The 25,103-nt window shown below is 36.0% G+C and overlaps 1 protein-coding gene across 1 annotated transcript in view; it reads left to right on the top strand.

Annotated features, from left to right (window-relative positions):
* Mme (membrane metalloendopeptidase) overlaps window positions 1-25,103 on the top strand; it is a 142,019-nt gene that overhangs the window by 31,614 nt on the left and 85,302 nt on the right. The window lies entirely within an intron of this gene.

Below are 25,103 nucleotides of genomic sequence, written 5' to 3'. Positions count from 1 at the left end.
TACTGTTGTGAATAGATTAACATTGATGATAAAAGAGCTCAGCCTTGTCTGAGTGTCTATTATATTTCTATCTGACTTGGTCTATAATAATAGTGCTTTCATTATGTATAAAATGAGAGTAGTAATAGTACATTTATATGATTTATTTGGCATAGTTGTTTGAATATAGTAAATATTTAATAAAGAGTATTAAGTATTAGCCATTATACTATGCCACCATTTCTTAACCTGGGATTTACTGACATTTGACTACACAACATTATATTAATGGTTTTTCCATATGCATAAAATGGTCATACTCATCTTGGCTTCTCTTTACTTGATTCTAGCAGCATCTACTGTGCATGACAAACAAAAACTTCTACTGATTTTGCCAAATGTTGCCTGAGAAGGAAAATTATTCATTGAGAATATTATTCACAGAGGTATGTTGGGGAGGGGGAGAATGGTCATTATACCTAAGTGGAGAAGAATTGACATCTTGGATGTTTTCCAGTATTATATCTATTGATCTGCAGAAATTCTTTTATTTTTCTCCATCTCATTTTCTCTACTATATGTTAATACCCATATATGCAAATATATTTACCTTTGCTACATAAATATGGGTGAATATATAGGGTATTTAAGATATATGTCAGCTTTTTTACACTTGAAAGGATCGTGCATAAATTATGAAAATCTGTTCTGTAAACTTTCTTTAAAATTCATTCACCTGGTAAAGAAGAAAATACAATTGTTTATCAATTGACAACCCCTATTACATCTTCAAATTGTGAAACTCACAGAAACAGAAAATTGGCCTTTCTATAACCATTTGCAATGATGTTGAATCTCTCTAACTCTAATGGGCAGACAAAAGTCCTGTCCACAGGTAGATTTGTGAAGTTAGATCCTCAACTCAGTGTACAGACAAAATTACGCTGGCCAGTCCATTTAGGAGTGTTGAGTTGGAAACCTGAAAAAGGCTTCTCAGTAACTGAAATGTATGCATTGTTCTGACTCATTAGAATACATGGTACCAGATGAAGTGTTTGGCTCATGTCTAGGGAATGTTTTTGAGAAGTATATTTAACTACTGTGTGAGCCCTCTGGCTGGCAGAATACTCAGTGATGAAAGGCACAGGAGAAGGCACTTGCAAATGTTGTTACTGTTTCACTCTTTTGCTTTGTATGGTGCACCTACTGAGAGATTGAGTGATGCAGAGTGAGGCTAAGGGAGAATAGGGTGTCTCTTGTTACTTTTATGCATTCTGAGGCATGTTCTTATTGTTTGGAATAATGACTAACGATAATAATTACTGAAGCACACATGTCATGTTGATGGGCTCCTTGGTGAGGGGATCTTTCCCCTCCGTCCATTTAATGAGCTCCTGCAAGACTGCCTTACTTTTCTGCTGCTTTTAGTGCTGCTGTAATGAAGTACAACAAACTGATCACTTGAAACAACACTAATTTACTGTCTCATACTGAGGAATAGGTGTTGCTAGGATGATGCTCCCTCTAAAACCTATAAGGCAGAATCTTTCCTTGATGTTGCTGCTTATGGAGCTTGTTAGCGACCCTTGGTTTCCCTAGTTCGCAAGTGCAACCCTCAGTCTCTACATTTGTCTTCCAATGGCTGTTTTCTCCCCATGTGCTTCTATTTCTATGTCTTTTCTCATTAAAAAAAACAAAAAACTAAACAAAACACCACTTAAATTGGGCAAGGGCCATCCTGCTCCAAAGTAATTCTTTTCAGCTCATTACATCTGCGATAATCTCATTTCCTAACATGGTCACATCCTGAGATTCAGAAAGATCTAAAAGTTGGGAAGACACCATTCAACACAGTAGTGTATCCACAGGCAGTTTCCTCAAAAGCTGTCTCTTTTGTGGAGCAGACGTGCTTGTGTGTTTTTAATCATCAGTCTGGAACGTCTTCCATCATAACACGTCTGTAGTTGTAAGCCACTGTTTTACTCTCTTGCTCTTTTCCTTACCAGGCTAAGACTCTAAAGGAGAGGAAACATTTCTATTCATCTTTATCTTAACCATCTGTAACATGTGTGTTTTAATGTTTGTGAAATGAAATAAATTCATTTTCACCTAGATTTCCAGAACTCTACAGACATAAACACAAATGGAGACATCTTCCCTCAAACTCCAGCAGAAGAAAAGAGGGAAAGGGTATAGAAACAGAGCTTTCAACAAAGAACAGACTGTAGAACTCTTGAAAAATCATATAGAGTGAAACTTGGTTTCTATATCTGTTACTAAATTTTCAAAAGGCAATGTAACAGAGCCTCACCAGAGTCAAACATTAAGTTTTGGAGTGTCTAACTTACGACATGACCTGGAGGGCATAAGAAACTTCTTCTTTGTGAAGCTCCAGGAGACACCTTCCATAGGTGTTTAGGCATCCTTCCCAGCAGGAAAAGCTGGCATAGCCTGAGAGGTGGTGACTGACTAGGAGAAGCATCCCATGTGCTATGAGACACTGTTGTAAAGAAAAGCAGTGGCTCAAAATATGAATTCAATTGTGCAGCAGTTTAGCTTCTTACCAGTTAATAGAATGACTTTTAGGGTGAAAAGGACAAACATTTAATTAATCAAGCAGTTTAGCAGCATCTGGTTATTTCACTTAACTAGTGAAAGAAAACTGGATCAGACTGGTGTTCTAGACATCATCTAGGCAAACTTCAGAAAAACATAAAATCTCCAGTAAAAATAAATGATAGCAGAAATAAATATGGATGGTTACTGGCTAATTTACATTTGCAGAAATGTCTTATTTCCTATAAATAAATATGAGCATCGTCTAGTTGTTCCCAGGGCAAGGCTCCCTAACTAGTTTGCTTATCTTCTCCTTGCCTTCCTATCCCTTTGATCCCAATCCAATAGTGAAGGTGTTTCCCATGGAGTCGGTATAGTTTTGGGGCAAAATGTTAAATAATTTTCCTATTTTTGACCAGAGCCCTGTCTTATAGATCTGACACTCATCTTCATACTGATCACTTATGCGACCTACACTTTCAATTAATCATATTTTTGATCTCTTGGATTTCTGTTTGAAACTTTTTTATAGACTCCTGTTCTTTTCTATGTTGGACATTCATGTTTTCCGTATTTTTCTCTAACGCTGCTAGATTTTTATTAGTGTCTTCTCCAGACTCAGTGACCATTTGTTTCACCCTGGTCAGTATCTGATTAGTTTTATCTTCTTTAAATTCATCAAGCATCTTATTGAATGCTTTTACCTCCACTGATATCCCAGACCTTTCTGCTCTGTAGCTTAAGATTTCCTCCACCTCAACACTCCCACAATCATTTCTTGGAGGAGACATTTTGTTGCCCTGTCTTTTAATGATTCTGTGTGTGTGTGTGTGTGTGTGTGTGTGTAGTAAAACTAAAAATTGACCATACCAAGTATTAACAAGGATATGGAACAAATGCTGGTGAGGATATAAAATAATACAACCACTTTGGAAAATAGTCGGGCAGTTTGTCAAAAGAGTGAACATTATTTTCATATGGTCTAGCCATTATACGCCTATTCACTCAGGAGCAATGGTAACATGTGCTGATACAGAGATTGCAATGCAGATGTTCATAGCTGCTTTTTCTGGAGTGGTCCAAAACTGAAAATTCAACAACTATCCATCAGCAGGTGAGTAATAAACAAATTATGGGGCACTCATAAAATAGAATGCTACTTAATGGTACAAAGAATGAACTGTTCCTTCTATAAGGATGAATATCAGAATTACACTGAGTAAAAAGAATCCAGGCCTCAAAAAAAATACACATGTTACATGATTGCAGCTATGTAAAATGCTAGATAATACAAACTAATGTACAGTGGTATAGCAAAGAGTAGGGAAGGACAAGAGGGAGCGATCACCAAGTGGGCAGGAGGTTCTTTTGCAAGGTGATGGATAAATTTGTTACCTGATTTTGTTTTTCTGTGTGTGTATTTTGGGAGGGTCAAATCCAAGGGTTGCTGCATCACCCACCTACATCTCCAGTTCTTTTTCCTTTGAGATGGGATTTCACTAACCTGACAGGCAGGACTAAAATGTGTGATCCTCCTCCTGCAGCCTCGCTTAGTGCTTGGATTATAGGTATGTATCATCATGCTTGACTAAAGTCATCTTATACACATATGTTAAAACTACCAAGTAGTACACTTGACTGCAGTTTTGTACATCAACTGTGCATTAATAAAACTGTAAAATCCCAAATACCCTCCAAAGACATTAGAAAGCCAATACTTGTGAAGAGCATTCTCTATACTAAGACTTACTGTAAGTGTTCTAGAAATGTCACTCCATTTAATTTTCATGGAATGTTTAAAAGAACAAGTATTATTCTTTTAAAGATTGGAATGCTTTAAAACAAAGATGTTAAGTAACATCTCTGAGGTCCCAATATTTAGTATGATGGAATCCAAGCAATGCTCCTAGAAGACAAGCTATTAACCACTACGTAAATCCCGCATGCATCCCCAAAACTACAGGTCCAATTTGTTTATAAATGATGATGCCACCATCTGAGATATTCTACTTTCAAGTTTAATGCTAAAAGTATAAATGAAAAAAGAAAATAAATATATACTATAACCAATGTAGAGATTGTTCAAGAAGCTCAAGAATACATTAATACTATAAAACTATTTATATAATTCTTAAAATCCAAGTAAATTAAAATTTTATGTAGCCTATTCAATCAGAAAAGAAAAATATATATTATATTGAGGAATATATGAAAGAAAAATGATCTTTATTCACAAATGCATACAAACATAATTTAAAAAACAATATGAAAACTCAGTACAAGAAGTGTTGAATAGACTTTGCTTCACATTCAACTGAGACCCACAACCTCAAAGTAGGAGTTGTTAATCAAATGATCATTCTTTTGGGCAATAAGCATAATTTACTTGCCACTTAAAAGAACTTTGGTCCCCTAGGTCATAAGTTACAGACACCAGGCATAGTTGCTCATAACTCTACTTTGGGATCCCGGGGACAAGAATAACATTTTGAGAGATGGGAGCAAAATGATAAGATTTCAGACCTTGAAGGGTTTTCTACATCTGTAAATGTCCTCCCTCTGGGCTTGCTGAAAGGTGAAACTTCTTCTCTTTAGCTCAAATTTTTCTTAATGTATTAAATGAAATACGGTTAAGACAGTCTACTGACTTTCAAAGGCATTTCTGCTTAGTTCAGGAAATTTAAGCCAAGTGTGTTGGCCTCTTTGGTCCTTAGTTTATTCATTAATAAAATGAGGATGTTTGAACAAGATCATCCATGGCTTTTTCCATTTGTAGCATTCCATGCTTCTTGCTTCAGCTTCTTCCCAGAGAAAAAGTTATAATTGTGATGGAATAAAAGTTCTGAAGCTTCCATAACGTAACAAAGGAGCAAGATGGTGGCTGTGATCCAGGGAATGGAACATGATTTGAGAAAGGCATCTCTATTCAGGTTGCTATAGCACAGTACCATGGGCTGCATGGCTTCAGCTAAAATGATTTACTTCTTACAATTGTAAGTTTGGAATTCTAAGATCAGAGTGATCTACTGCCTGAACAGGCCACCAAACCACTGAGCTAAATCCCTGGCCCAGGTGTTACCTTTTAAAAGGTAAAAGATAAAAGGTGTTTATCAGATTAACAGACTAGGAATAGCATTCCCTACCTTCTGCCATTTTACTACCCTGGGACTCAGTCGACTGCACAGGAATAAGACTGAACCTGCCCTGCGGTGTCCATCAGCTTTAGCACAAAGGCCTTCCTGAGAACTGCCTGCCTCCCCAATTCCATAAGCAGCAGGAAGTGGGCACAGGGGGAGCAGGAAAGGATTGTTTTCTCTTAGCACCGTCACTCCTGCTGTACCGATAGTCATTAGGTAGACAAAGGGAACAGACAGCAACCCTTCTCCCATGTCACAGTTAATTTCATAGGGGGAAAAAACAAGACAACTCATGTCGCCTATATTTTTGTAGCTGTTTTTTGATAATATACAGTTATGCACTAATCAGCTTAATCCCATTAATATTTTCTTTAATTTGGAGCTTCTGCTTAGTGTTTAAAATCACAAGTATATTAATATGTATTGAATACATTTGTGCAATAGAATCACTATACTTGAAAAGACTATATTTTAATAAACTTTACTTTAGAAAGTGTCTTATATAATAAGCAATTATTCTTGTTTAGTGTTTGACATTCAGATGTTTTAAATATTACATAAAAATATGGACAGCCCTCAATGTCCTCAGGTTCCATACTCATGGATTCCATGAACTGAATATTAAATATACTTAATAAGAATACAAACACTAAAGCAATAAAGAATAATACAAAAAATACAGTGCAACAATTATTTTCATAAAACTTACATTGTATTTGTTGTTATAAGTAACTTAGAGATGATTTAAAGTACGCAGAGGCCAGGCATGGTGGCGCACACCTGTAATCCCAGCACTCAGGAGGCTGAGGCAGGAGGATCGCATGAATTGCCAAAGAGCTATACATTAGAGATTAGGGTGTACTGAAAGCAAGCTGCCTCTTTTAGGAACTGGGTACTCCTTTAAATGTATATCTTTAAAATTGTATTAAAATAATTAAGAATGTCAGTCCCTCTCCACTAACACAAAATAAACAAGTCATCTGTGCAGGAATACAATATCATACTAGGATTGGCAAATATTTTATAATTTTATATATAAAACAAGCATTCAATCAAAAATAACCAAGGACATGATCATAAAACTAGAAACAAAACTTTAGAAAAACAATAGAAAATAGAAGCAGGTCAAGTATTACAAAATAATGAAAACATTAGGAATGCTTCAGCTTCTTCCCAGAGAAAAAGTTATAATTGTGATGGAATAAAAGTTCTGAAGCTTCCATAACGTAACAAAGGAGCAAGATGGTGGCTGTGATCCAGGGAATGGAACATGATTTGAGAAAGGCATCTCTATTCAGGTTGCTATAGCACAGTACCATGGGCTGCATGGCTTCAGCTAAAATGATTTACTTCTTACAATTGTAAGTTTGGAATTCTAAGATCAGAGTGATCTACTGCCTGAGTGAATTGCCAAAGAGCTATACATTAGAGATTAGAGTGTACTGAAAGCAAGCTGCCTCTTTTAGGAACTGGTTACTTCTTTAAATGTATATCTTTAAAATTGTATTAAAATAATTAAGAATGTCAGTCCCTCTCCACTAACACAAAATAAACAAGTCATCTGTGCAGGAATACAATATCATACTAGGATTGGCAAATATTTTATAATTTTATATATAAAACAAGCATTCAATCAAAAATAACCAAGGACATGATCATAAAACTAGAAACAAAACTTTAGAAAAACAATAGAAAATAGAAGCAGGTCAAGTATTACAAAATAATGAAAACATTAGGAATAGATTTTAAAATAATTATTCTCATTGTGTTCTAAAAAATCAAAGGCAAGCTGCAGAATCTAGACATACAAATGCAAATTTAAGAAAGAAATCTAAGTCAAAGTTGATTATGAAATAAATGTATTAAGTCTAAATCAGAGTACAAAACAAAACCAGAATAAACCACTGAGAAGCAAAGGACACACAATGAAGAAAGTAAGGTAAGATTGTGGGTATAGAATCCAGTAGGATCCAGTAGGAAAGTCTAAATACTTGTCATTACTACAGTCTCAGAAAGAGGAGAGACTATAGTAGAAGCAATATTTAGAAATAGGTTCTGAGAATTGTTTTGACCATGTAGTCCCTCCTTTCTTTCTTCCTCCCCTTTTATCTCCTCCTGTCCTTTTCCTCAGCTCTTGCTCTTCTCTCTCTCTCTTTCCTCCTCCTCCTTCTCCTCCTTCTCTTTTTCCTCATCCACTTCCTCCTACTTCTCCTTCCTAGCTGCAGAAGCTACCTAAAGTTGTGCTCCAACTCAGCCTCTCAGACATCCCTTGAAGAATTGATACCTGACCTAGCAGAGTAGGAGATTCCCCAAGTCGAGTTCTTACCTCCTCGGTTTCCTGAATTTTAGCCCCACGGCTTTTCATTGTTTATCATATCCAGCTTTGTTTTTCTGCATAAGGTGGAAGTTTCTGGATTTTATCTGTTACTGATAAATATTTCTCTTTAACTCAGACTGCAAATTTCTCTTGCCCATTGTTATGCTTTGAATGTGTCCCCCAAAATCTTGTGGTAGGAACTGAATTCCTGATACAAAGTGTTGGGAAATGGAGCCTCTTCAGAGTGCTTTACTGTTGTGAATAGATTAACACTGATGATAAAAGAGCTCAGCCCTGTCTGAGTGTCTATTATATTTCTATCTGACTTGGTCTATAATAATAGTGCTTTCATTATGTATAAAATGAGAGTAGTAATAGTACATTTATATGATTTATTTGGCATAGTTGTTTGAATATAGTAAATATTTAATAAAGAGTATTAAGTATTAGCCATTATACTATGCCACCATTTCTTAACCTGGGATTTACTGACATTTGACTACACAACATTATATTAATGGTTTTTCCATATGCATAAAATGGTCATACTCATCTTGGCTTCTCTTTACTTGATTCTAGCAGCATCTACTGTGCATGACAAACAAAAACTTCTACTGATTTTGCCAAATGTTGCCTGAGAAGGAAAATTATTCATTGAGAATATTATTCACAGAGGTATGTTGGGGAGGGGGAGAATGGTCATTATACCTAAGTGGAGAAGAATTGACATCTTGGATGTTTTCCAGTATTATATCTATTGATCTTCAGAAATTCTTTTATTTTTCTCCATCTCATTTTCTCTACTATATGTTTATACCCATATATGCAAATATATTTACCTTTGCTACATAAATATGGGTGAATATATAGGGTATTTAAGATATATGTCAGCTTTTTTACACTTGAAAGGATCGTGCATAAATTATGAAAATCTGTTCTGTAAACTTTCTTTAAAATTCATTCACCTGGTAAAGAAGAAAATACAATTGTTTATCAATTGACAACCCCTATTACATCTTCAAATTGTGAAACTCACAGAAACAGAAAATTGGCCTTTCTATAACCATTTGCAATGATGTTGAATCTCTCTAACTCTAATGGGCAGACAAAAGTCCTGTCCACAGGTAGATTTGTGAAGTTAGATCCTCAACTCAGTGTACAGACAAAATTACGCTGGCCAGTCCATTTAGGAGTGTTGAGTTGGAAACCTGAAAAAGGCTTCTCAGTAACTGAAATGTATGCATTGTTCTGACTCATTAGAATACATGGTACCAGATGAAGTGTTTGGCTCATGTCTAGGGAATGGTTTTGAGAAGTATATTTAACTACTGTGTGAGCCCTCTGGCTGGCAGAATACTCAGTGATGAAAGGCACAGGAGAAGGCACTTGCAAATGTTGTTACTGTTTCACTCTTTTGCTTTGTATGGTGCACCTACTGAGAGATTGAGTGATGCAGAGTGAGGCGAAGGGAGAATAGGGTGTCTCTTGTTACTTTTATGCATTCTGAGGCATGTTCTTATTGTTTGGAATAATGACTAACAATAATAATTACTGAAGCACACATGTCATGTTGATGGGCTCCTTGGTGAGGGGATCTTTCCCCTCCGTCCATTTAATGAGCTCCTGCAAGACTGCCTTACTTTTCTGCTGCTTTTAGTGCTGCTGTAATGAAGTACAACAAACTGATCACTTGAAACAACACTAATTTACTGTCTCATATTGAGGAATAGGTGTTGCTAGGATGATGCTCCCTCTAAAACCTATAAGGCAGAATCTTTCCTTGATGTTGCTGCTTATGGAGCTTGTTAGCGACCCTTGGTTTCCCTAGTTCGCAAGTGCAACCCTCAGTCTCTACATTTGTCTTCCAATGGCTGTTTTCTCCCCATGTGCTTCTATTTCTATGTCTTTTCTCATTAAAAAAAACAAAAAACTAAACAAAACACCACTTAAATTGGGCAAGGGCCATCCTGCTCCAAAGTAATTCTTTTCAGCTCATTACATCTGCGATAATCTCATTTCCTAACATGGTCACATCCTGAGATTCAGAAAGATCTAAAAGTTGGGAAGACACCATTCAACACAGTAGTGTATCCACAGGCAGTTTCCTCAAAAGCTGTCTCTTTTGTGGAGCAGACGTGCTTGTGTGTTTTTAATCATCAGTCTGGAACGTCTTCCATCATAACACGTCTGTAGTTGTAAGCCACTGTTTTACTCTCTTGCTCTTTTCCTTACCAGGCTAAGACTCTAAAGGAGAGGAAACATTTCTATTCATCTTTATCTTAACCATCTGTAACATGTGTGTTTTAATGTTTGTGAAATGAAATAAATTCATTTTCACCTAGATTTCCAGAACTCTACAGACATAAACACAAATGGAGACATCTTCCCTCAAACTCCAGCAGAAGAAAAGAGGGAAAGGGTATAGAAACAGAGCTTTCAACAAAGAACAGACTGTAGAACTCTTGAAAAATCATATAGAGTGAAACTTGGTTTCTATATCTGTTACTAAATTTTCAAAAGGCAATGTAACAGAGCCTCACCAGAGTCAAACATTAAGTTTTGGAGTGTCTAACTTACGACATGACCTGGAGGGCATAAGAAACTTCTTCTTTGTGAAGCTCCAGGAGACACCTTCCATAGGTGTTTAGGCATCCTTCCCAGCAGGAAAAGCTGGCATAGCCTGAGAGGTGGTGACTGACTAGGAGAAGCATCCCATGTGCTATGAGACACTGTTGTAAAGAAAAGCAGTGGCTCAAAATATGAATTCAATTGTGCAGCAGTTTAGCTTCTTACCAGTTAATAGAATGACTTTTAGGGTGAAAAGGACAAACATTTAATTAATCAAGCAGTTTAGCAGCATCTGGTTATTTCACTTAACTAGTGAAAGAAAACTGGATCAGACTGGTGTTCTAGACATCATCTAGGCAAACTTCAGAAAAACATAAAATCTCCAGTAAAAATAAATGATAGCAGAAATAAATATGGATGGTTACTGGCTAATTTACATTTGCAGAAATGTCTTATTTCCTATAAATAAATATGAGCATCGTCTAGTTGTTCCCAGGGCAAGGCTCCCTAACTAGTTTGCTTATCTTCTCCTTGCCTTCCTATCCCTTTGATCCCAATCCAATAGTGAAGGTGTTTCCCATGGAGTCGGTATAGTTTTGGGGCAAAATGTTAAATAATTTTCCTCCAAAATCCAGTAACTATAGCACCAATTGAATTAGACTTGCATAATATTTTTCTGTAGATTCACTACTTCCTTTAGCATAAATGTATATTATAATGAAATTTTGTAGCACTATTATTGACCAATTGATTGAATTACCCATGTCACTTATTATGAAAGTAAATACAGTAGAAAAAAAAATGTAAACAAAAAGCCCTAGCTGAATGTTATCGTCTGCTGACGGCTATAAGACTGAGGATGCTTTCTCTTTGCTGAGAGATGCTATACAAAAATAGCTTCCAACTGCAGACAGTCATTGTTATTAACATAACTAGATAAACATAGAGAAGTCAAAAAGAAATACTATCACATAATTTGATGTATCCTTATTTAATACCCATATATACCACCTACCAGTAGCAGAACCCATAACATGCTTTAGAATTGATGGACGTAGAAATTCTAGGGGAACCGTGAGTGATAGGGTAGGGTATTTAAGTTGGACATATATAATATACATTCTAGGTATAGGCAATGTTAAATAAAGGTAGGCTTTCACAGATTCTCCCAGAGAATTTATTTCTGGCTGTTATTTCTACAACTATTTTGGAGAAGACACAACCATCAGTGGGAAGAAAACTCTCAGTCAAAAGACAAAAGAGAGGGTTGTCCGTGGATGTGGCTCAGTGGTACACCTGCCTCACAAATACAACGTCCCCAGTTTGATCCCCTGTGGGGGGGGGACAAAATAGAGAGGTTTGTAATATATTTCAAAATACAAAAGCTTTTATAATTTGTCCTTTTGAAGTCCTTTTTGAGCACTTTACCAAACTGTGTATTTCACAGGCACATTAGAAGACTCAACTTCATTACTTATTAAGTAAATGCAAAGTAAATTTCAAGGAGCTAACACATCCATTGCAATAGGTAAAACTAAAAATTGACCATACCAAGTATTAACAAGGATATGGAACAAATGCTGGTGAGGATATAAAATAATACAACCACTTTGGAAAATAGTCGGACAGTTTGTCAAAAGAGTGAACATTATTTTCATATGGTCTAGCCATTATACGCCTATTTACTCAGGAGCAATGGTAACATGTGCTGATACAGAGACTGCAATGCAGATGTTCATAGCTGCTTTTTCTGGAGTGGTCCCAAACTGAAAATTCAACAACTATCCATCAGCAGGTGAGTAATAAACAAATTATGGGGCGCTCATACAATAGAATGCTACTTAATGGTACAAAGAATGAACTGTTCCTTCTATAAGGATGAATATCAGAATTACACTGAGTAAAAAGAATCCAGGCCTCAAAAAAAATACACATGTTACATGATTGCAGCTATGTAAAATGCTAGATAATACAAACTAATGTACAGTGGTATAGCAAAGAGTAGGGAAGGACAAGAGGGAGCGATCACCAAGTGGGCAGGAGGTTCTTTTGCAAGGTGATGGATAAATTTGTTACCTGATTTTGTTTTTCTGTGTGTGTATTTTGGGAGGGTCAAATCCAAGGGTTGCTGCATCACCCACCTACATCTCCAGTTCTTTTTCCTTTGAGATGGGATTTCACTAACCTGACAGGCAGGACTAAAATGTGTGATCCTCCTCCTGCAGCCTCGCTTAGTGCTTGGATTATAGGTATGTATCATCATGCTTGACTAAAGTCATCTTATACACATATGTTAAAACTACCAAGTAGTACACTTGACTGCAGTTTTGTACATCAACTGTGCATTAATAAAACTGTAAAATCCCAAATACCCTCCCTAATAACTTGGATATTATAGGGTGGTCTGATACTGTGTCATTGGTGTTATTAATCAGTTCTTTTTCCATTCAACTAACATCTTTTGGTAAATTTGGTTCAGTGTGAGTGAAATTTGACAACACAAAATTTTGTAGCAGTGGGGAGTTGTTAAAAGTTTTTGAACATTTGAGTGAGTAACAAAATCAGAATTTTTGTCTGAGACAGTCAACTAGGAAGTAACGTGAACCAGGGCTCAAGACAAGGAAACGATGGCATAGTTTTTGAAAAGATAGTGGTTAAAATATTAGTATAACCGTTCAGGAATAAAAAAGAGAATAAAGTTCATCATGGCTACTTTACTTTGGGAATGAAATACTGGGGAAAGTGAAGTGAAAATGAAAATTTTAGGACTTGGAAACTCATTGTTTTGCAAATAACAAAGGATTCATCAAGGCCCCTTGGATGTGTCAAACCTAGAAAAACTGAGGTAATGCTGAGTTCATAAAGTTTATGGGTTTATGAGTACATGGATTCATGAAATGTCCTACAAATGGACGGAAAGTGGGCAATCTTTTAGACTAGCTGAGGTAGATTTGGGGATTGTCTGCCATGAGACTGGAGCTGCAACAATGAGAATGAGTTAAAACAACCCAGGAAGTAATGGGGGGATGAAAGAAGAGAGAACGCTTTGTTTATAGGCAAATGGAAGTAAAAGAGCAAAGAACAACGTTAGTATAATGTTATAGGAAGCTGAGAGAACTGAAAGTTCAAGAATATATGTGTTAGAGATCAAGAAAAGTACAGGGCTTTCTAGAAAAGAGGAAGCTGTAGAATGCTTTCAATAAGAAGAGTAAGAGAATTGGTAAATGGGACAAGAAAAGTTAGGAAAGGTTTGGCCAAGCCGGGAACAAGGCTGAGCCCATAGCTGGTTGATTTGGAAAGACAAAGAGCATCCCAGTGATTGGTGAGTATTAAACTGATCTGATTTTCAAAGAAAAACATCAAATAATGTTAATCATTCCCTGCTGTGAAATGGTCCCTTAGTCATTTATTGGTGATATTACAAGGGGAGAGAAATTATACTTTATGGAGAAATCTTATTAACTTCTACTTGAAACAGTTAATGGAGAAATTAATGTGACAAGTTTCTCAGTAAAATAAAACTCACCAAGTTTCAGATGGATAAAAGGTGTTACCTTTTATTTATTTTTTTTTTAATTTTTTTGGGGGGGTACCGGGGATGGAACTCGGATCCTTGCACTTGCAAGGCAGGCCACCAAACCACTGAGCTAAATCCCTGGCCCAGGTGTTACCTTTTAAAAGGTAAAAGATAAAAGGTGTTTATCAGATTAACAGACTAGGAATAGCATTCCCTACCTTCTGCCATTTTACTACCCTGGGACTCAGTCGACTGCACAGGAATAAGACTGAACCTGCCCTGCGGTGTCCATCAGCTTTAGCACAAAGGCCTTCCTGAGAACTGCCTGCCTCCCCAATTCCATAAGCAGCAGGAAGTGGGCACAGGGGGAGCAGGAAAGGATTGTTTTCTCTTAGCACCGTCACTCCTGCTGTACCGATAGTCATTAGGTAGACAAAGGGAACAGACAGCAACCCTTCTCCCATGTCACAGTTAATTTCATAGGGGGAAAAAACAAGACAACTCATGTCGCCTATATTTTTGTAGCTGTTTTTTGATAATATACAGTTATGCACTAATCAGCTTAATCCCATTAATATTTTCTTTAATTTGGAGCTTCTGCTTAGTGTTTAAAATCACAAGTATATTAATATGTATTGAATACATTTGTGCAATAGAATCACTATACTTGAAAAGACTATATTTTAATAAACTTTACTTTAGAAAGTGTCTTATATAATAAGCAATTATTCTTGTTTAGTGTTTGACATTCAGATGTTTTAAATATTACATAAAAATATGGACAGCCCTCAATGTCCTCAGGTTCCATACTCATGGATTCCATGAACTGAATATTAAATATACTTAATAAGAATACAAACACTAAAGCAATAAAGAATAATACAAAAAATACAGTGCAACAATTATTTTCATAAAACTTACATTGTATTTGTTGTTATAAGTAACTTAGAGATGATTTAAAGTACGCAGAGGCCAGGCATGGTGGCGCACACCTGTAATCCCAGCACTCAGGAGGCTGAGGCAGGAGGATCGCTGTGAGTTTGAGACCAGCCTGGACTACATAGTGAGTTCCAGGTCAGTCTCAACTACGTAGTGAGACCCTGTCTCAAAAAAAAAAAAGTATGAAGAATATTGTGCATATGTTGTATGCAAATATTATGTGATCTTATACAGGGAATGTGTGCATCCTTAGATTTGGTATGTGCTGGGAACTCTGGAACAAATCCCTATGGATACCAAGGGATAAGTGAATGCATCAAAAGCCACTAGGAACACACTCCTATATGTACAATTTAGGTTGACTTTTTAAGGGTGTTCTTCCTACCAGGTCTTCATGAATGCAGTTAAATGTAATAATGTGAACTGATAAGAATGCTGGCTACAAGAATAATGGCCCGATGGAAGAGATTTAAAAAGATGGAGTCAATGATAGGCTTTCTCTGTATAAAAGAGTTGGTATGACATAAAGCATATAAATGAAACATAAAACATTAGTCCTGAATCCAGATAATTCTATTTCACTTGGCACTCTCCCTGGAAAGTTATGGGTCCAAGAAGTTGAAAACTGATTAAATATGGAATGATTATTTCAAGGTAAGATACAAGCTTTCCAACTCAAGGATTTCTTAGAAGCCATACTGCTTACCCTAATTGTGACTCTTTGTAATCAGCACCCCTGCCCAAGGTCAGAAAGAAACAGAAATTTAAAGGCGAACCATGCCAACACTATACAGTTCTTTCCCATGGCAAAACTCTAGGTGTCTGTGCTCTTCTTTTGCCTGCTGCTGTGTAATATTCAACTCCTTAATCTTACCTCCAGAGTCAGGGCTCCAGATACTCACAGGAAATGTGCCAGAGGGGTCTAATGCGAGTAAATCAGATACACATGTGCCTTGGTATGTGGCGCTGGCTAGACCGAGGGCTGCAATTCAAACTTCCCTCCAGGCTAGAATTGGTTCCAGGTTTGTAAATGCCAAGGGTCCACACAAGTTGCACTGTAAAATCACCTTCTTTCCTGTTTCTCTACACATTTCTAGTTAGAGGAATTTGAATGTGCTGCAGAGATGAGTCACAATCAGCTCGGGGACCTGCGGGATGATGTGTCTCTATAATGGAACTTAGTCACGTCCTCTTGTGAGGGGAAAGTTCAGCCTGTCCCATAGGAACTCTCCTGTCTGGTAATATCAGAGCACATGGAAAAGTTTACCCAGAGAACAAACTCAACTCCATGCTTTGCAATTTAATTTTCAGTCACTCGAGTATGGTCAGTTGAAAAGCAAACCTGTGAGTGACTGTTTGCAAAATAATAATTTGGTGATTATTAGCTAGTATTTTTTTAAATGGTATTAAAAGTGTTTTTAAGTCTGTTTGTTCCACCATCACAGCTAATTGTTGAATTTGGCATGTAGCAAATATTTAGTTGTTTTCTCAGATTATCAGAAATTACAAACATCCCATTATTACATTCTATCATATGACAGAAATACTAAACTGTCAAAAAAGGTCCAACATCTTACCCATACCTCAACTTCCTCCACCAAATATACTGTCTTAGTTAAGTGACAGAATCACCCAGTTGCTCAAAACTGTAGGAGTCTTTCTAGATTCTTTTTCTGTACCCACAACATAAAAGTCATTAAATACTGTGAATTCCACCTCAAATATTTCTTTTCTACTTGTTTAGGTGACTTATTTATTTTTAAACAGCTCTCCTAAGAATTATTGCCCTAGCTTTCTAACAGTTTTCCTCACCTCCAAACTTTCCTCCTCCATCTTTTCTTCCCTTTCCCATCCGTGAAGCATAGGCATTCGGAAGAACAATTCTGACATCTTTGCACCTTTGGACAAAATCCCAGCATGGCTTTCAGTTGCATGAAATAAAGGTAAGCACTTCTTCATCACAAACGAATGCCTTCACAGTCTGTACTGCATTTCAGCTTTCTCTCAAGAAACTACTTCCCATTTCTCCTCTCTTCTTATACCTCCTACATTAAAATAAAACCTTCTTTTCAGGGGTTTGCTTCAAGATATCAAAATATTTTGCTGTATCCTGTACAGTATTCAAAACACAGAAAATGCTTGCTGTGTTCCGTTGAGATAGAGACATCCTTACAATGTCCTTTATGTGGCAAATTCCTATGCATTCTTCTAATCAAACAAATAGTATATGGTGAAGCATTCTTGTTAACCCGATAAGAAGTTTCCCTGACATGTATATCAAGTGAACTTTACATACAAGTTATTATATCAGCATATTCTATTTTGTAAATGCCTGTTTGCATTTCTCCTCCCCATTAAGCTATGGATTCCTTGATTATATAATCATTATGTTTTTTGTTTTCTTTGCATCTAAAATAGAAGGCATAGGATTTACTTGCTTTTCCACATAACACTGTTTTCCTGAGTGTCACCCATATTAACTTATTTAGCTGCAGTTAGCTATTTTGCATTTGGTAAGTGTCCTGTTTTATGAATGTATGACATCATTTTATTCTTTATTCCATCAATGAATGTTTGGTTTCTAGTTATTAAAATTACTGTCCACAGTGATGAAGTCAGAGCATATCTCCAGGGACATGTTTGCAGGTATTTTTCTAGCATGCATACCCAGAGGTACAATTGTAAATTGTAGTTTTTGGTTTTGGTGCTGAGTATTGGACCAAGTGCTTTCACCTAGTAAATTCTCTAAAAGTTTGTACATCTCAGCCTGTCTTACATATACTTCTGCCTCTTTTAGAATTTTCAAAATTTTTAATTTTTAAAATGAAGTTTGGAGTTGCACTGAAATCCATAATTTATGTCTAAATTTTTTGTGTGGTATAAGAATGTCTTTTTTAAAAATTGAGTTTATTGGTACATTTTAGGTATACAGTACAGCTACATTCATTATTGGGATCTTGTACCTTTACATGACAGGTCTTGGTTCTCATTTTTTCCCCTCGTCCCTGACCTCCCTTCACCCCCTAAGAATATCTTTTCTATCTACAGGCTCAACCCCATTTAAAGAATTCTAAATCCTTTTCTAAGAGGTGCTTATTTGCTTTGCCAGATTGTCACAAATAAGACTTTTTGCAGCAACAACAACAAAAAAATTGATCTGTGCTGTCAACTCTGCATATATGGAGTATGGGCGTCCAAAGGGAAGGGCTCAGCAACAGCCTCAAGAGCAAATTTTCTCTGCCTCCCATCTCTTACTCATCCCCTTCCTGGAGGCAAGCCATGCAAACTGGAATTCCTCCTCCCTCCAGCCAGCCAGAGGGGCTCGAAGAGTGCAATTCCACCGTGTTGTAGAAAGGTCCTACCCCATGGCAAGGCACAGTGGGAAGAAATGAATACTATCTGAGGAGCCAAAAACAATCTGAACTGACAAAACTTACTGGGTGCAGGTTTCCTCACAGTATCAGATCACATCTTTTTATTCAATCATATTTCTTCAAGACTGTCCACGAATCATCAAAATTAGGCATAAAAGTAACTTCAGATCTTTGGATGTATATTCTGAAGAATCACATGAGATAAAACGGTGATCAAGTATTGTTACGCTTTTCTTTTGTTTAACTCTACTTATTGTAGATGTGTCAATCGAGGCCCTTTAAAAAGAATGGGAAAATAATCACCCTGTTTACTACTTCTATCCAAGTTTCCTGTAGGCTTGGCTCTACATTTTGAATCTCTAATGTGTTACATTGATCTATTTTCCCTGAACCAATTATATATCAGTCATTGCTGAATTACTATGAATTTTACTTGATATATCTTCTTATCTTGTAGGTTAAATCCATTCTACCTTGTCCCCTCAACAATTCAAGGGTTATTTCGCCTATAATTTTCTCCTTATTCTTTCATAAATACTTTATAACTCACTTATCATACTTTAAAAATTGTATTGACCATTTTAATGATATAAAATTCACATATCAATTTGAAGAGAACTTATATTTTTATTATATTGCTTCTTTCATTACATTGAATATTGAATTCTAGTTATCTGATTTGTCCCTCAATTGTCTGGTCTTTGGTATTTTTCAGAAAAGGCTTACTACTTGCTGATATTTTTGGGGATTTATTTCTGGAAAATATCTGTCTTTATATTTGTATTATTATCTAAACATACATTTGTTATTGCAGATGGGTTTTAAGAGTACATTTTCTAATATTTACTGTATTTTACTGTAGGTAAAAATATTACCATGATATAGATTTTTTATTTAAAAATCATATTAATTTTGTAAATATGAATAATTTGGGCTGGGAATGTAGCTCTGCAGTGCTGCACCTGCCTGCAAGTGCAAGGTCCTGAGTTCGAGTCCCCAGTCAGGAAAAGAAAATATGAATAATTCTGTGCATATTGCTTTAGTTTTTGAGTATTAGTGACCATACTGCAATGGACCTTCAGATTATGACCAGCCTCATGTATGAACAACTTGTGTTAATTAGGTTAATGTAAGATTTATCTGCCTCCTGTTAGCGTGTACCCAGATAAATCCAGATCTCAGCTCTACTGACATAGTTACAATCAGCTTTCAGGAACTGATTGAGTTCCTAAGTCAAAAACTGTATTTTCAGACAATGACAGCTGTGTCACTTATTTAGTTTTCTTTCTTTTTATTCTTCACTTTTCATCATTGCTTCTTTCTCTCTCTTTTTTCTAACTGCAACACCTAGGCCCTCTAACAATACTTAGTGTAAATCAATTTACATTTCTAGGGTGTGTTTCAGTCCATTTTATGTACTTTTACATTCATTTAGTTTCATATGATTTATTCTGTTCTTTTTATTTAAATTAGAAACTCATTTCAATACATTCCAATTTTTTTCTCCAAAATAAAACCATTTAAATCTACAAACTTTTGTAGACACATCCATTGACGTATATTGATATATAATGTTTTCACTGATGTTCAGTTATAAGATTTTTAAACTCCTGTTGTGATTTTAGCTTTGATTTATACCTTATTTTAAGTTATTTATGTGCATTCTGTAACAATTTCTAGATGTACATTGGTTTTAAATTATCTTTCTTAAGTTGTATTAAGGTCCAAGAATGTGTTATTTATAATGAAAATGTAAGAAATTCATTGGTGCCTCATAGTCTAACATATAGTCAATGTTTATAAATAGTCCCAGGATACCTGAAAAAAATGCATATTCTCCTATTCTTAAATGAAATATTCTATAGATTTCTATTAGACAATCTTTTGATATCATTACTCAGATCTTCTATGCATTAATGATTTATGCATTTGATTTATCAGATACCAAAAGAGATGACGTATTGAAATCACCAATCACCATATTGAACTATCAATTTTCCCTTTTTAGTTCTTATGTTATTTTTTGAAGTACATAGTTAAAATTTTGCTATTGGGTGTAATCAAATGTAAAATAGTAGGGCCGGTGATTCAGACCATTTGGTACCATGTCTGCCTTGAAAGCACAAGGTCCTGAGTTTGATTCCTGATATTGAAAAAAATTTTTAAATTATACAACCCTGATGAATTGTTTTGAGGAAACAAAATTTTAGTCTATTTCATCTTATTACAATATTGCTACACCTATAGTTCTTTGGTTAAATATATATTTCCCATCATTTAGCCTTGTTTGTAAGGTCTGTTTCTTTTAAACAGAGATAACTAAATTTTATTTTTTGCTTTATTACAGTCTTCTAAGTGGAAAGTTTGGCCCAATTATATTTGTTGTGATTAATATTTATTCATACCATTTTATTTTGTACTTTCTACATGTCCTTTCCTAAGATATTATTTTTCTCTTTATCTTCTTTTTGATTTTTATTTAATTCCAGTATTTTTCTTTCTGCAAGATTTGTCTTTATGAATTTTATTTTTATCTTCTTAGTGGTTACATTAGTAATCTTTACTTATAAAGCTAACTTTAATAAAGCCTGAGACCTAAAATTGTTATTACTCTTCTTTCCAACAACATAAGTAAGGACTATCGAGTGCTATAATTCTAATAAAAAATTTCCAAGTTTACACACTGTCATGCTGCAGTATGTCACTCAATCTTTATCACCATACATTTTCTTGGTCAATGTCCACTTAGATTTATAGTATTTATGATGTATCATCAAAATATACAGTGAAAATTTATATAAAATAATTTATTTCAGTAAAAGACACATTATTATTAACTCTCCTCAAAATGCTTTCCCTTACTTTAAACACACCTTATCCCAGTGTTCTTGCCACTTTTTGAAGTAGTTCTAGAAGTCCTCTTTTATGACTGTCATTTCATGATTGCCTTGAAATCATGAATCAAAAAGTCTTACAGCACTTTCTGACAAATAAAACATTATAGTGTGTCCTCATCCACCTTATTAACCAGATCAGGCACTATGGAAGTTTTAGCTCTTTCCCAAAATCAAAAGACCCATGAAAGGTAAATGTTTTTAATCTATTCAGGATATAGAGGCAAATAGAACAGTGCAACCAAAACACTCACTAAAGGATACTTCTACAACTGCTTCAGAAAGTAGCAAGAATGATGGTACAAATAATAAATGTATGAGAAGTGAGAGGGAGTATTCTAAGGGGGATTTAATAGTGATGCATTTTTTACTGCAATAATTTTGAATATTTAAACACTGGATGTTTCAGTCATTTTCTTATGTTGTTGTTTGCCATTCTTTTTTGTAAATCAAATTTTCCATCACTTATTACTTTGCTTCATAAACTCATTCTCAAGAAGTTCCTGTAATAAGTTCCTGTAATAAGTATTTTTATCTGATAAAGTCTAGCTAGGATTACTTTACTATAAAGTTTAACTTGGGAAAATTTGAGCTACACAGTCAGTTTAAATTCTACCCCTACATTTATCTAATGTCTGACCTGATCAAAAGTTTTCACAGAAAATATTAGTTGTAAATTTACTAACATGAATCAAGCCCCCCCAAAAGAAAAAGTATACTTTTGACTAAAAAAACTTTTTTAAAACCCTACCCTTTGGCAACCACTTTGGAAAATGTTTACATTCTCTAGAAATGTTGAAGCAAATAGCTTAACCCAACAGTTCTACTCCTAGCTGTTAGCAAGTGAAGTGCATAGTAGGAATGGGATTTGAATAGTATATTTTTGGATTGCCTTTTACTGAAAACATTTCTTTTCCATGTCCCAGTTTTATGTAAGATTCTTTGAACTGATTTTTTTCACCTTCACTGGTCTGTGTTTTGTCTGAAGTCCCTGAGACATACAAACCTTGTGAAAATTATGTATCATCACATCGTTTGGTGTGGCGTCTTGATAGACAGAGCTATTTTCATCACTTGCACACCTTTTTCTAGATTCTTGGCTATCTTTGTTTTTGACTTTTGCAGTTTTCTTTTACTTTCTTACTAGCTCATTTAAAATTTTGAAAGTTGCCAGGTGTGATGGCTTATGCCTGTAATCCCAGCACTTGGGAGGCTGAGGCAGGAGTATCACTGTAAATTCCAGACCAGCCTGGGCTACATAGTGAGTTCCAGCTCAGTGGCTACATAGTGAGACTCTGTCTCAAAAAAAATAAATAAATAAATTCAAAAGTTGTTTATCAAGGATTTGTGAGTGTTATGCACAGGAACAGTTTGGAAGGCTCTATTCAAACTGTGGCAGAACTAGTGAGTTTTATTACTAGTAAATTGTGCAAGACCACCATTCCTTCCCATCCCTATAACTGGCCAAGCTGGGTGACCTTGGAAAACCTCAGTAAGCCTCAGTTTTGTGATTTTACTGACTGGAAGAACACAGGGGCTCTTTATCAGATCCCTTTAAGGACAAATTATCTCAAAGTTGTGTAACCTCCTTAAGAAAAAAATTTAGCCTTCTTGAGAAAGCCTTTGTATCTCTAACGAACTTTAGTGAGATCAAGACTTGTAATGAGTTATCCACTACCTACTCTCAGCTGAAAGTCAAAGTCTAAAAATAACTTTAGACTTTTTTATTTTGATGCACACTCTAAATTTTCCTATAACTACCCCCACCAAGATTTCCTTTCTCTTGAAACAAGGCTGAAATAAAACTACCATGTATGTTCATAATTAATTTGAAAAGCTTTTGTTAATGACTCTTTCAATAAAAAAGAAAGCATTACATTTCAAATGTTCTGATATAAATTTATTGCAGAAAAAAATGAGATCTTCCAATGATATTTCTTAGGGCTGAGGGTAGAGCTCAGGGGCAGAGCAAATGCTTAGCATGCTTGAGATCCTCGGTTCAAGTCCCACTGCAGAAAGTGAAAAAAAAAAAAGTATTACTAAAATGCTATGCTATACAATTATGCTCCAAAAGAACTTTCATCTGTTTAATACTTTTGTGTAAATTAGAAAACAGAATTTAATTTTAAAACTTCAACTAAAAGGGATAGCAGGCATATGATCTCAAATTGCATTTCCAGTTCCTTTAGTAATTTTTAGATTATTCTATCTAAGCCACCCCCCCAACCAAAATGCATTTTTATGTTAATCAGAGACACATTCAAATTTTAGTGCACATGACTCCAGTGAGGAAACTGTATCTAAAGAAGAAAATATTTTTAACTCATTTTAATTCATTATTGATTATGTAAAACTAAGTAACGTTGTGGCAACTTAACTGAAAAGTAATAAAAATTAAGTACTGGAGTCTTAGAAGACCGAGACTACCCACCAAAACTCGGCATTTGAGTAAAAACAAACTGGGTTCAAGTTCCTGTTGAGATACTTCAAGGGTTTTAGCCAGGGTTCATACGCTTATGTGAATAAATTACATCGATATTTTGGCTTGTTGTGAGGATTGAGCAGTGTCCACCATGTGCCCAGAGACAAGAGTACAACACAGAGATATTAATTATCTAAGGATTGGTTAACTTTTTCTTGAAATGTCTTTTCATTATATCTTACCTTTTCATCAGCCTATTACCTTTTCTTAGGTAAAAAAGACATAAAATTTGTTAGCATGAGGGACTCCACTAAAGCAGTAAGTCATTTTGATGTTAAAAGATAATTTCAACTTCAGGAAAATCCAGTTTTATTTCAGGGAGTATTGATTCCCTAGGGTACACGAGTGGTGTGTGTGTGTGTGTGTGTGTGTGTGTGTGTGTGTGTGTGTGTGTTTGCAATCTGTGATTCATAGGAGGAGAGGGGTCAGTGTTAGAACTGCTTAAATATTTAATATTGAATAACTGAACTGAAAGATCCTAGGGGGAAAACAAAAAAGGGGGAAGTTCAGTTCTTCTAGGCTGCTTCACAAGGCAGTGTTTTGTGCAAAAATTATTTTCTTGGGCTTTTCTTCTTTTCACTCCTGAAGAAAGAATCTTAGTATATTACGTCAAAATGGTGTGCTGCTTGGCTGCATGAAAAGTGCCCAGGGTCCAGCCACCATATAACTAATTTTTATCACGTTTTAGTGGATTTTGCTTGGTCTGCCTTGCTACCCATCTTCTGCTTCCCAACACACACACACACACACACACACACGCACACGCCCTGTTCTTATAAGAGTCCCCAGAGTATGGAGGTGGGAGAGTGGAGTTTCTCTACAGATCTTCACATCTTAAGTGCTCTGACCAAGAAGAAAGGAAACAATGAAACAGTAAAGACGAAAATGGACGAGGGAGAGAAAAAGTTAAAGGAGGAAAGGAAAAAAGAGAAGGAGAAGAAAAAAAGAGAAAGAAAAATTTAATAATTGAAGAAGGAAGGAAGCTTGGACGTAGGAGGAAAAGGAGCGAGGAGAGGCGAAAGTGTGAGAAACAGAGAAGCGTCATTATGGTCGAGGTCCGCTAGGGAGACGGGCAGATCCTCCACCAGCCCGCACGCCGAACCCCGAGGAGCCAGTGCACCGATTTCTGGAAAGCCCAGCAGCTAAGCAATTCCAAGAATGTTGGGCAAAGCCCTTTCGGGAATGTTGAGGTGGGGGACCGGGAGGGGCACTTTCTCGCCGCCCCCTCACACGATGCGACAGGGTTCGGGGGACCTAGAGGAAACCTTCAGGTCACCCGGGGAACTGCTCCTCGCGGGTCCTGCGGCGGCGAGGGGGTGGGGGAGTGCGAGGCGCGGGGC

Source organism: Fukomys damarensis, unplaced genomic scaffold, assembly GCF_012274545.1.
Source record: "Fukomys damarensis isolate Sample0158 unplaced genomic scaffold, DMR_v1.0_HiC HiC_scaffold_37, whole genome shotgun sequence".
Lineage (NCBI taxonomy): Eukaryota > Metazoa > Chordata > Mammalia > Rodentia > Bathyergidae > Fukomys > Fukomys damarensis.
The sequence above is the reverse complement of the archived record's forward strand: the minus strand, read 5'-3'. Positions and strand labels throughout refer to the sequence as shown.